Source organism: Stenella coeruleoalba, assembly GCF_951394435.1.
Source record: "Stenella coeruleoalba genome assembly, chromosome: 10".
NCBI lineage: Eukaryota > Metazoa > Chordata > Mammalia > Artiodactyla > Delphinidae > Stenella > Stenella coeruleoalba.
In genome coordinates, this window is record NC_137156.1 from 101447363 (window position 1) to 101460592 (window position 13230).

The 13230-nt window shown below is 42.2% G+C and overlaps 1 protein-coding gene across 3 annotated transcripts in view; it reads left to right on the plus strand.

The window, feature by feature from the left end:
* The window catches only part of GRIP2 (glutamate receptor interacting protein 2), a gene marked incomplete at its 5' end in the record, with an annotated part of 129195 nt that overhangs the window by 94754 nt on the left and 21211 nt on the right, over nucleotides 1-13230 (plus strand). The window lies entirely within an intron of this gene.

Consider the following 13230-nt stretch of genomic DNA (forward strand, 5'->3'; position numbering starts at 1 on the left):
ATTCATGGCTGAAGGGAAGGGTGAATGAAAAGCTAAGGGATTGCCTGAATTCATGGCTGAGGGATGGGTGAATTAACAGATGAAATAATGTGTGTTTTAATGGTTGAGGGAATTGGTGTATTGAAGGCTGGGGGGAATGGCTGAAGTAATGGCTGAGGTTGGGTGAAGTAATTGCTGAGGGAATGGGTGTATTAGGAAAGAAAGAATTGGTGTATTATTGGCTGATGGAATGGGTGAATTAATGGCTGAGGGATTGCCTGAATTAATGGCTAAGGAAATGGATAAGTAATGGATGGGGGAGTGTGGTATTAATGGTTGAGGGAATTGGTATATCAAATGCTTTGTGAATGACCGAAATAATGCCGAGGGATTGGCTGAATTAATGGCTGAAAGAATGGCTGAAGGAATGGTTGAAATAATAACTGAAGGAATGGGTGAACTCACGGCATTAGGTTGGGGTAAAATAATGGCTGAGCTAATGAGTGAACTAATCGCTGAAGGGATGGGTGTATTAATGGCTGAGAGAATGGGGGAAAGGCTGAAGAAATAGTATAATTAATGGCCGAGAGAATGTCTCAGACATTGGCTGAATTAGTGGGTGACAGAATGGGTGAATTAACAATTGAGAGAATGGGTGCACTAGTCGCCTAGAAAATGGGTGTATTACAATTTGAGGGGATGGGTGAACTAATTTTTTAGGAAGTGGGTGAATGTGGCTGATGGACTGGGTGAACTAATGGCTGAGGTAATAGGTGAATTAATGCCAGAAGGACTGGGTGCATTAGTGGCTTAGAGAATGACTGAACTAACGGCAGAAAGAATGGGTGAATTAGGACTTCGCTGGTGGCGCAGTGGTTAAGAATCCGCCTGCCAGTGTGGGACACGTGGGTTCGAGCCCTGGTCCGGGAAGATCCCACATGCCGCGGAGCTACGATGCCCGTGCACCACAGCTGCTGAGCCTGCACTCTAGAGCCCAAATGCCACAACTACTGAGGCCTAAGCGCCACACCTACTGAGGCCCGTGCGCCTGGAGCCCGAGCTCCCCAACAAGAGGAACCACGGCGATGAGAAGCCCACTCACCACAGCGAAGAGTGGCCCCCACTCGCCGCAACTACAGAAAGCCTGTGTGCAGCAACAAAGACACAAAGCAGCCAAAAATAAAACTAATTAATTAATTAGTTTTTAAAAATAGCCTGATAGAAAGTTGGTATTAGGGCTGAGGGTATTTGTTAATTAATTCCATGAGGAAATGGGTGTATTAACGGCTGAGGGAATTGATGAATAATGACTGAAGGAATGGGTGTATTATAGGTAAGGCAATAGGTGTATTAATGGCTGAGGGATAAAGTGAATTAATAGTTGAGTTAATGGGTGAATTATTGCCTGAGGGTATGGGAGAATTAATGGCTGAGGAAATGGATGAACTAAAGGCTGAGGGAATGGGTAAATTTTGGCTGAGGGAGTGGGTGAACTACTCCTAACAGAATTAGTGAATTAATGGCTGAAGGAATGGATAAATGAATAGCTGCAGAATAAGTGTATTAGTGGCTGAAAGAATGGGTGAAATAATGGAAGAGAAAATAGCTTACTTAATGGTGATGAGTATGGCTGAATTATTGGCTGAGGGAATGTCTGAATTAATGTCTGAAGGAACGAGTAAATTAATGTCTGAGAGAATGAGTAAAATAATGGATGGGATATATGTATTAATGGCTAAAGGAATAGGTGATTTAATGACTCAGGTAATGGGTGAATTAATGGCTGAGGGGTGGGCTGAATTAATGTCTACGGGAAAGGGTGAATTAAAGGCAGAGGGAATGTGTGTATAGGGCTGAGGGAATGGGTAAATTAATAGCATGCAGAAATGGGTGTATTAATGGCTGAGGAAATGGGTGAATTAATGGCCGAGCTAATGACTATTAATGAGGGAATGGGTGAACAAATCACTGAGGGAATAGGTGTATTAATGACTAAGGAATGGGTGAATTAATGGCTGAGAGGAGTGGTGAATTAGGGCATGAGGAAATGTGTGTATTAATGGCCAAGGCAATAGATGCATTAATGACAGAGGGAATTGCTGTATTAATGGTATGAGGGGATGGGTATATTAATGGATGAAGAAATGGGTGTATCAATGGTTGAGAGAATGTGTGAATCAATTCCTGAGGGGATGGGTGTATTAGGCATAAGGAAATTGGTGTAAAAATGGCTGAGGTTCTAAGTGAATTAATGGCTGAGAGAATGGCTGAATTAATGAATTCGGGATTGGATAAATTATTGGCTGAGGGAATGTCTGAATTAATGTCTGAGGGAATGGGTAAATTAAGGGATGGAGGATGTGTGTATTAGTGGTTGTGGGAACTGGTGTTTCAAAGGCTGAGGGAGTGGTTGAGTAATGGTTAAAGGGAAGGGAGAATCAGTGGCTGATGGAATGAGTGAATTAACAGCTGAAGGAATTGGTGATGTAAATGCAGACGGAATGGGTGTATTAATGGCTGAGGGATTAGCTGAATTAATAGCTGAGGATATGGGTGAACTAATCAGTGACCGAATGGGTAGGTATATGAGGCATAAAAGTATTGGTGTATTAATGACTGAGGGAATGGGTGTAATAATGGCAGAGGGATTGGCTGAATTAATGACTGAGGGAATGGGTGAATAAGTGACTGAGAGAACGGTTGCAATAGTGGCTGAAAAATTGGTATATTAGTGGTTGAGGGAATGGGTGAACTAATGTCAGGAAATGGGTGAATATGGCTGTCAGAATGGGTGCACTAATGGCTGAGAGAATGGGTGAATCAATCCCTGAGGAACTAGGTGCATTAGTGGCTTAGACAGTGAGTGAACTAATGGCAGAAAGAATGTGTGAATTAATGGCAGGGGTAATGGGTGAATTAATGACTTCCTCAAATGGTATATTGGTGGCTGAGAGAACCGGGTAAACTAATGGCTGAGAGATTGTATGTATTAATAGCTGACGAAAAGGCATTAGGACTGATGGATTGCATGAATTAATGGCATGAGGAAATGGGTATATTAATGGCTGAGAAATGAGTGATTTCATGACTGAGGGGATGTGTGAAGTAATGGCTGAGGATATGAATGTATTAATCGCTTAGGGAATGGATGAATTGATGGCTGAGGGAATGGGTGAATAAATGGCTGAGAGAATGGCTGCATAGTGGCTGAAAAATTGGTGTATTAGTGGTTAAGGGATGGGTGAACTAATGCCTTAGGAAATGGGTGAATATGGCTGTCAGAATGGGTGAACTAATGGCTGAGGGAATAGATGAATTAATGCCTGAGGAACTGGGTGCATTAGTGGTTTGGACAATAAGTAAACTAATGGCAGAAAGAATGGGTGAATTAATGGCAGAAGTAATGGGTGAATTAATGACTTCAGGAAATGGTGTATTGATGGCTGAGAGAATGGGAGAACTAATGGCTGGGAGAATGGATGTATTAATAGCTGATGAAAAGTTTGTATTAGGATTGACAGCTTGTGTGAATTAATGACATGAGGAAATGGGTATATTAATGGCTGAGAGAATGGGTGAATTCATGGCTGAGGGAATGTGTGAAGTAATGGCTGAGGGAATGAGTGTATTAATGACTGAGGGAATAGGTGAGTTAATGACTGAGGGAATGGGTGAATTAACGGCTTAAGCGTTGGCTGAATAAATGGCTGAGAGAATACCACAATTAATGGCTGAGGGTAAGAGTGAATTAATGGATGTGGGCATTGTGTGTATTAATGCCTGAAGGTACTGGTGTATCAAAGTCTGAAGGAATGGTTGAATAAGTGGCTGAGGAAATAGTTGAATAACAGCCGAAAATGGGTAAATTAATGACTTATGGAATGGGTGAATTAGTGGCTTAGGGAATGGGTGAATTAATGGCTGAGGGAATGAGTGAAATAAGGACTGAATGGATGAATTAAAGGCTAAGGGAATGTGGGTATTATGGCTGAAGAAATGAGTAAATTAATGGCCTGAAGAAATGGGTGTATTTGTAGGTGAGGGAATGGATGAATTAATGGTGAAGGAATGTGTGTAGTAGGGGCTGAGGCAATGGATAAACTAATGGCTCAGGGAATCTGTGAATTAATGATTGAGGGAATGGTGAACCAATGGCTTAAGGATTGGGTTTATTAATGACATGAGGGAATGGGAGTATTAATGTCATGAGGGAATGGGTGAACTAATCACTAAAGGAATGGGTTTATTAAGCCTGAGGGAATTGGTGTATTAATGGCTGATGGAATAGGTGAATTAATGGCTAAGGGAATGAGTGTATTAATGGCTGAGGTAATAGGTGAGTTAATGATGCAGGGAAAGAGTGAATCAATGGCTGAGGGACTGGCTGAATTAATGGCTAAGGGAAAGGGTGAATTAATGGCTGAGAGGATGGGTGTATTAATGGCATGAGGCAATGGGTATATTAAAGTGTGATGGAATGGATGAATTAACGGAGAGGGAATGAGTGAATTAAAGGGTGAGGGAATGTGTGTATAGGGCTGAGGGAATAGGTAAATTAATGGCATGAGGAAATGTGTGTATTAATGACTGAGGGAATAGACGATTTAATGCCTGAGGGTATGGGTGTATTAATGGCATGAGGGATAGGTGTATTAATTGATGAAGGAATGGGTGTATCAATGGCTGATGGAATGGGGAAATTGCTGAGAGAATAGGTGTATTAGTGGCTGAGGGAATGGGTGAATTAATGGCTGAGAGGACTGGCGAATTAATGGCATGAGGAAATGTGTAATGGCTGAGGAATAGATGAATTAATGACTGAGGGAATGAGTGTATTAATGGCATGAGGGAATGGGTATATTAATGGATGAAGGAAAGGGTGTATTAATGGCTGAGAGAATGTGTGAAATAATCATGAGGGGATGTGTGTATTAGGCATGAGAAATCGGTGTAAAAATAGCTGAGGGTATAGGTGAATTAATGATTGAGGGTATAAGTGGATTAGTGGCTGTGGGAATGGCTGAATTAATGGATTCAGGACTGGCTGAATTATTGGCTTCTGGGAGTGTCTGAATTAATATCTGAGGGAATGGGTAAATTAATGGTTGGGGGGGATATGTGTATTAACAGTTGTGGGAACTGGTGTTTCAAAGGCTGAGGGAATGGTTGAGTAATGGTTAAAGGGAAGGGAGAATCAGTGGCTGAGGGAATGAGTATAATGCTAGCTAAAGGAATTGGTGATTTAAATTCGGATGGAATGGGTGTATTAATGGCTGAGGGAATGGTTGAATAAATAGCTGAAGAAATGGGTGAAATAATCACTGAATTAACAGGTGAAGTAATGGCATGAGGGAATGGGTGTATTAATGGCTGTGGGAAGGGGTGAATTAATGGCTGAGGGAATGGATGTATTAGACCTGTGGGAATTGGTTTATTAATGGCTGAAGGTATAGGTGAGTTAATGGCTTAGGAAATGGGTGAATTATTGGCTGAGGGAATATGTGAAGTAATGGATGAAGTAATGTATTAACTAATGGCGGAGGGAATGAGTATATAATGGCTGAGGAAATAGGTGAGGGAATGGTGAATTAATGGCTGAGGGGTTGGCTGAATTAATGGCTGAGTGAAAGGGTGAATTAGTGAATCCAGGCATGGGTGAATTAATGGATGTGGGAATGTGTGTATTAATAGCTGAGGGAATTGGTGTATCAAAGGCTGAGGGAAAGCTGAATTAGGGGCTGAGGGAATAGTTGAAGTAATGGCTGAAGGCATGGGTGAGTTAGTGGATGAGGGAATGGGTGAATTAGTGGTCGACTGAATAGTTGAATTAATTACTGAGGGAATGCATGTATCAGTGGTTGAGGGATTAAGTGATCAATGGCTGATTGATCAATGATACACCCATACCATTGATCATCACTGATCAATGGCATGGGTGTATCAATGTCATGAGGGAATGGGTGTATTAATGGCTGAGGGAATGGCTGAATTAATGGCTGTGGGAAGGGATCAATTAATGTTGAGGGAATGGGTGATTTAATGGCTATGGGAATGGAGGTATTAGTGGCTGAGAAAGTGCTTGAATTAATGGCTGAGGGAATGGGTGAACTAATCACTAACAGGATGGGTGTATTAGGCACGGGCAAATTAGTATATTAATGGCTGTGGGTTTAGGTGAATCAATGACTCAAGAAATGGGTGAATTAATGGCAGAGGGACTGGATGAATTCGTGTGTGAGGGAATGCCTGAATTAACAGCTGAGGGAATGGGTGAATTAATAGATACGGGAGTGCGCGAATTAAACCAGATGGAGAAATGTGTGTATTAATGGCTGAGGGAATTGGTGTATGGCAGGCTGAAGGAATGACTGAGTTAATGGCTGAGAATATGGTTGAATTAATGGCTGAGAGATGGGTGCATTAGAGGCCTAGTAAATGGTTCTATGGTGGTTGAGGGAATGGGTGACTAATGGCTGAGGGAATGGATGAATTAATACCTGAAGGACTAGGTGAATTAGTAGATTAGAGAATGAGTGAACTAATGGTGGAAAGAATGGGTTAATTAATGGAGGAGGGAATAGGTGTACTAATGAGAGAGAGAATGGGTGTGTAATGGCTGAGAGAATGTGTAAACTGATGATGAGGGAATGGGTGAATTAATGGCTGAGAGGAGTGGTGAATTAGTGGTTGAGGGAGTGGGTGAACAAATCGCTGAGGAGGTGGGTGTATTAGGCATAGAGGAAATTAGTGTAAAAATGGCTGAAGGTATAGGTGTATCAATGTTTGAGGGTATAAGTGAATTATGGCTGAGGGAATGGGTAAATTAATGCAAGGGGGAATGTATGTATTAATGGTTGCAGCAACTGGTGTTTCAAAGGCTCAGGGAGGGCTTCCCTGGTGGCGCAGTGGTTGAGAGTCCGCCTGCCAATGCAGGGGACACGGGTTCGTGCCCCGGTCCAGGAAGATCCCACATGCCGCGGAGCGGCTGGGCCCGTGAGCCATGGCCGCTGAGCCTGCGCGTCCGGAGCCTGTGCAGCGGGAGAGGCCACAACAGTGAGAGGCCCGCGAACCGCAAAAAAAAAAAAAAAAAAGCCTCAGGGAATGGCAGAATTAATGGCTGAGGGAATGGTTGAGTAATGGCTAAAAGAATGGGACAATCAGTGGCTGAGGGAATTGGTGATTTAAATGCGTAAGGAATGGGTGTATTAATGGACGAGGGAATGGCTGAATTAATGGCTGAGGGAATGGTTGAAGTAATAGCTGAGGGAATGTGTGAAAAAATCGCTGAATGAACGGGTGAACTATAATGGCATGAGGGAATGGGTGTTTTAATGGCCGTGGGAATGCGTGAGTTAATGACAGAGGAGTGGGTGAATTCATGGCTGAGGGATTGCCTGAATTAATGGCTTTGGGATGGGTGAATTAATGGATGGCGGAATGGGTGTATTAATGGGTGAGGGAATAGATGAATTAATGGCTGAGGCAATGGGTATTTCAATGGCATGAGGCAATGGATATATTAATGGGTGAAGGAATGGATGAATTAATGGCTTAGAGGTGTGGTGAATTAATGGACAGGGAATGGATGATTTAAAGGCTGAGGGAATGTGTGTATTAGGGCTGAGGGAATGGGTAAATTAGTGGCATGAAGAAATGGGTACATTAGTCACTGAGGGAATGGGTGTATTAGCTGAAGGAAAGGATGAATTAATGGCTGAAGAATGGGTGTATTAAGGGCTGAGGGAATGTGCGGTTTAACGGCTGAGGCAATGGGTGAATTAATGGCTGAGGAAATGCATGTATTAGTTTTTGAGGGAATAAATGAACGATGGCCGAGCAATAGGTGTATCAATGTCATGAGGGAATGGGTGAATTAATGGCTGACGGAATGGGTGAATTAATGGCATAATGGCTGAAGGAATGGGTGAATTAATGCCTGACTGGATGAATTAAAGGTTGACGATGTGGGTGTATTAATGCCATGAAGGAAAGGGTGAACTAATGGATGAAGGAATGGGTGTATTAATGGCTGAGGGGATGGGTTTTTCCTGGCTAAGGGAATGGGTGAACTAATGGCAAAGGGAATGGATGAACTATGGCTGAGGGAATGGGTTTTTCATGGCTGAGGGGATGGGTTTTTCATGGCTAAGGGAATGGGTGAACTAATGGCAAAGGGAATGGGTGAACTATGGCTGAGGGAATGGGTTTAATTTCCTGAATGAATGGGTGAACTAATGACTGAGGGAATAGGTGTGTTAATACTTGAGGGAATGGCTGAATTAATGCCTGAGGGAATGTTTGAAATAATGACTGAGGGAATGGCTCAATCAGTAGCTTAGGGAAAAGGTGAATCAATGGCTGTTGGAATGGCTGAATTAATGGCTGAGGGAACGGGTGTTTTAATAACAAAGGAAAGGTTAACCAATGGCTGACGGAATAGGTGAATTAATGACTAAGGGAATGGGTGAATTAATGGCTTAGGGATATAGTGACTCAATGTTGGTGACATGGGTGAATTAATGGCTGAGGGAATGTGTGTAATAATGGGTGAATTAATGGCATGAGGAAATGGATGTATTAATGGCATGAGCTAATGGATATATTAAAGGAAGAGGGAATGGCTATATTAATGCCTGAGCCAATGTTTTAAATATGGCTGAGGGAATGGGTGAATTAATGCCTAAGGGAATGGGTGCATTAATGGCAGAGGGAATGGGTCTATTAATGGCATGAATGAATGGGTGAACTAATGGCTGACAGTTGGATATAACAATTTCATGAGGGAATAGGTGAGTTAATGGCTGAGGGAATAGGTGAGTTAATGGCTGAGGGAATGGCTGAATTAATGGCTGGCGGAATGGCTGAATTAATGGCTGAGGTAATGGTGTTTTAGTGGTGGAGTAAATGGAATCATTAATGGCTGGGGAAATGGGTATATTGGTGGCTGTGGGAATGAGTGAATTAATGGCTGAGGGAAGGGGTGAATTAATGGGTGTATTAATGGCTGAGGGAATAGATGAATTGATGGCTTAGGGAATCATTAATAGCATGGGGGAATTGGTGACCCATTAGGGAATGGTTCATTAATGGCACGAGAGAATGGGTGAACTAATGGCTGAGGCAATGGATGTATTGGGATGAGGAACTTGGTGTATTAATGGCTGAGGGAATAGGTGAATTAATCGTTTAGGGAACAGGTTAAAAAGCTCAGAAATAAACCCACGCACCTATGGTCAATTATCTACAACAAAAGAGGCAAGACTATAAAATGGAGGAAAGACAATCTCTTCAATAAATGGTGCTGGAAACACTGGACTGCTACATGTGCAAAAATGGAATTAGAACATTCTTTAACACCACACACAAGAATAACTCAAAATGGATTAAAGACCTAAATGTAAGACCAGATACCATAAAACTCTTCGAGGAAAACATAGGTGGAACACTCTGACATAAATTGCAGCAATATCTTTTTCGATCCATCTCCCAGAGTAATGGAAGTAAAAACAAAAACAAATGGGACTACTTAAACTGAAAAGCTTTTGCACAGCAAAGGAAACCATAAACAGAACAAAAAGACAACCCAGAGAATGGGAGAAAATATTTGCTAACGATGCGACTGACAAAGGATTAATCTCTAAAATTTACAAACAGCTCATGTAGCTCAATATCAAAAAAACAAGCAACCCAATCAAAAAATGGGCGGAAGACCTAAAGAGACATTTCTCCAAAGAAGACATACAGATGGCCAACAGGCACATGAAAAGATGCTCGAGGTCGCTAATTATTAGAGAAATGCAAATCAAAACTACAGTGAGGTATCACCTCAGACCAGTCAGAATGGCCATCACCAAAATATCTGCAAACAGTAAATGGTGGAGAGGGTGTGGAGAAAAGGGAACACTGCTACACTGTTGGTGGGAATGTAAATTGGTGCAGCCACTATGGAGAACAGTATGGAGGTTCCTTAAAAAAACTAAAAATAGGGCTTCCCCGGTGGCGCAGTGGTTGAGAGTATGCCTGACAATGTAGGGGATATGGGTTCGCGCCCCGGTCAGGGAAGATCCCACATGCCGCGGAGCGGCTAGGCCTGTGAGCCATGGCCGCTGAGCCTGCGCGTCCGGAGCCTGTGCTCCGCAACGGGAGAGGCCACAACAGTGAGAGGCCCGCGTACCGCAAAAAAAAAAAAAAACAAAAAAAAACCCCTAAAAATAGAGCTACCATATGATCCAGCAATTCCACTCTTTGGCATACATCCAGTGAAAAACATGGTTCGAAAGGATACATACACCCCAGTGTTCATTGTAGCACTGTTTACAATAGCCAAGACATGGAAGCAACCTAAATGTCCATCAGCAGAAGAATGGTTAAAGAAGATGTACATATATACAATGGAATATTTCTCAGCTATTAAAAAGAATGACATAAAGCCACTTGCAGCAACATGGATGGACCTGGAGAGTATTATACTAAGTGAAGTAAGTCAGGCAGAGAAAAACAAATATCATATGATATTGCTTATATGCAGAATACAAAAAAAGATACAAATAAACTTATTTACAAAACAGAAATGGACTGACAGACTTAAGAGAACGAAATTATGGTTACCAAGGGGGATGGTGGGCAGGAAGGGATAGATTGGGAGTTTGGGATTGACATGTACACACTGCTATATTTAAAATAAAGTGCCTTTCCCGGCTTCCCTGGTGGCACAGTGGCTAAGAATCCGCCTGCCAATTCAGGGGACACGGGTTCGAGCCCTGGTCCGGGAAGATCCCACATGCTGCAGAGCAACTAAGCCTGTGTGCCACAACTACTGAGCCTGAGCTCTAGAGCCCACGAGCCACAACTACTGAGTCTGCATGCCACAACTACTGTAGCCCACGCGCCTAGAGTCTGTGCTCTGCAACAAGAGAAGCCGCTGCAGTGAGAAGCCCGTGCACTGCAACAAAGAGTAGCCCCCGCTCACCACAACTAGAAAAAGCCCACACGCAGCAGTGAAGACCCAATGCAGCCAAAAATAAATTAAATAAATTTTTTAAAAGTGCCTTTCCATGAAAAAAAATAGAAGTGAATATTAGATTATTTCTATTTGACAAGGGAATATTACTGTTGAGATTTTCAAAAGTGATGTGTTTGGAAATGTTCTTGTTTCTCCCAGTATATGTAATTGGTAGATATACCTATTTACTGCTCTGAAAGGCAAGCCATTCTGTCTGACCAGATATTTTCTAAGTTATTAGTGAAAATAAGACATATTTAGGTAGGGGCACTAATGAGACTGTTAGGCAGGGCTGGACCCAGCAGTTTTCTTGTGTTACTCTGCTGATTTGTGTTTGTTTGGTTAGGTGTCTTCTCACTGCTGTTCCTGGCTCTGTATCCCAGGGGACAGTTGCTTTTTTTGTCTCTGTAAGAGCAGGAACAATGGATATCAGTAGATATTCAATGCAGCTTTGATAAATCTGATCCTTAGAAACTTTAAAAACAAAAAAACTCAATCTTACCCCAATAATGACATAACTTGACATTTTCACCTAATGTAAGAGCTCCCAGATTACATATATTCTAGAAAGGCAAGAGTCTTCTATTTCAGAGCACAGAATCTAGAGCCAGATTGCTTGTAACTGCACCATTTACTAAGTTGTCACTGTGAACAACTTACCTCAGTGTTTCAGTTTCTTCATCTGCAAAATGAAGGTTAAAATAACACCTGTATCTAAAGTTGTTATGAGAGTTATGTGAGTTTAATAAAAGTAAAGTGCTTTGGAAAAAAATCATTGAGAGAATGGGTGTTTTAGTGGCTGAGGGAATGTGACTTAATGGCTGAGGGAAAGCCTGAAATAATGGCTGACAGAATGTTTGAAATACTGGCTGAGGGAATGAGTGAATTAATGGCTGGGGGAAAGGGTGAATTAATAGCTGAGGGAATCGATGAATTAAAAATGCTGAGTGAATGGGTGTATTAATGGCATGAAGGAAAGGGTGAACTAAAGGCTGAGGGAATGGTGAATTAATGGCTGAGGAAATAAGTGAATTGTTGGCTGGGGGAATGGCTGAATAAAGGCCGAGGGAATGGGTGAAATGATGGCATGAGGCAATGTGTGTATTAATGACTGAGGGAATGGGTGAATTAATGGCTGGGGAATGGGTGAATTAATGGCTGGGGAATGGGTGAATTAATGGCTGGGGAATGGGTGAATTAATGGCTAGGAGAGGTGTGAATTAATGGCATGAGGGAATGGATATATTATAGGAAAAGGGAATGGGTGTGTTAATGGCTGCAGGAGTAGGTGAATTAATGCCTGATTAAATGGGTGAATTAATGGCTGAAGTAACTGGTGAAATAATGGAGTGGATTAATTACGGCTGAGGGAATGGGTATGTTAATGGCAGAGGGAATGGTCTGTTAATGGCATGAATGAATGAATGGGTCAACTAATTGGTGAGGGAATGGGTGTTAATGTCGTGAGGGAGTTGTATTAATGGCTGAGGGAATTAGTGGCTGAGGGAAGAGGTGAATTAATTGCAGAGTGAATGACTGAATGAATGGCTGAGGGAATGGATGAACTATGACTGAGGGAATGGGACTATTAATGGCATGAATGAATGTGTGAACTAATCCGCTGAGGGAATGGGTGTATTAATGCCATGAGGGAATTAGTGTATTATGCCTGGTTGATGGGTGAATTAATGGCTGACGAAATGAGTAAATTAATGGCTGGGGGAATGGGGGAATTAATGGGTGATGGAATGGGTGAATTGACGGCTGAGAGAATGGAGAATCAATAACTGAGGGAATGGATGAATTAATGGCTGAGGGAATTGGTGTATTAAATCCATGAAGGAATGGGTGAATTAATGGCTGTGGTAATGGGTATGATAGTGCCTTTGGGATTGGATGCGTTACTACCATGAGTGAATGGGTGAACTAATGATTGAGGGAATGGGTGAATTAATGGCTTAGGGAACAGGTGTATTAGTTGCCGAGGGAATGGTTGTATTAATGGCCTGATGGAATGGGTGTATTGATGCCTGTAGGAATGGATGAATTAATGGCTGAGGGAAGGGGTGAATTAATGGCTATGCAGTATGTGTATTAGAGCTGAGGGAAATGGGTGAATTAACAGTATGAGGAATTGGGTGTATTAATGGCTGAGGAAATAGGTGAATTAATGGGAGAGAGTGTGTGAAGTAATGGATGTGGAAATGTGTGTATTAATAGGTGAGTGAATGAGTGAATCAATGGCATGC